Source organism: Myotis lucifugus, unplaced genomic scaffold (genome assembly GCF_000147115.1).
Source record: "Myotis lucifugus unplaced genomic scaffold, Myoluc2.0 scaffold_200, whole genome shotgun sequence".
NCBI lineage: Eukaryota > Metazoa > Chordata > Mammalia > Chiroptera > Vespertilionidae > Myotis > Myotis lucifugus.
This window is the reverse complement of record NW_005871248.1, coordinates 306,083-306,631: the sequence shown is the minus strand read 5'-3', so window position 1 is coordinate 306,631 and position 549 is coordinate 306,083. Positions and strand designations below refer to the sequence as shown.

Here is a 549-nt window from a genome sequence, read left to right as displayed (position 1 = left end):
CAGGAGCGAGGGGTCCCAGATTGCGAGAGAGATGTCCAACTTCTGGTTTAGGCCCAATCAGCCCTAAACTGACAGTTGGACATCCCCTGAGGGGTCCTGGATTGCGAAAGGGTGCAGGCTGGGCTAAGGGCCCCACTCCCACACAAATTTCATGCATCGGGCCTCTAGTATAGTATACAACAAAAAAGAACAATTTTTCATGGTTGGATTTGTTTAGAATATATTAGAAAGAAAGGGTCGGTCTCACTTCTGCAGCACGTATACTAAAATTGGAATGATACAAAGAAGATTAGCATGGTCCCTGTGCAAGGATGACATGCAAATTCGTGAAGTGTTCCATAGTTTGCACTGTGCCTGGATGGGGCTGGGAAGGAATATGAGTCAAAGCACAATCAATGAGTGGCACTCAGCAGAATTGTGACCTTTGCATTATAAAGATATTTGTGTAAGGCCAAAAAAAGGAAGGAAGGAAGGAAGGAAGGAAGGAAGGAAGGAAGGAAGGAAGGAAGGAAGGAAAAAAGAAGGAAGGGAGAATCCAATTTATTCAAT

General features: G+C 44.4%; 1 non-coding gene across 1 annotated transcript; it reads left to right on the top strand.

Annotated features, from left to right (window-relative positions):
- Positions 1-240: 240 nt before the first annotated feature.
- LOC111827681 lies at positions 241-346 on the top strand. The gene has a single exon (XR_002831341.1). It is a non-coding gene; the product is annotated as a U6 spliceosomal RNA (small nuclear RNA).
- The last annotated feature ends 203 nt before the right edge of the window (positions 347-549 follow it).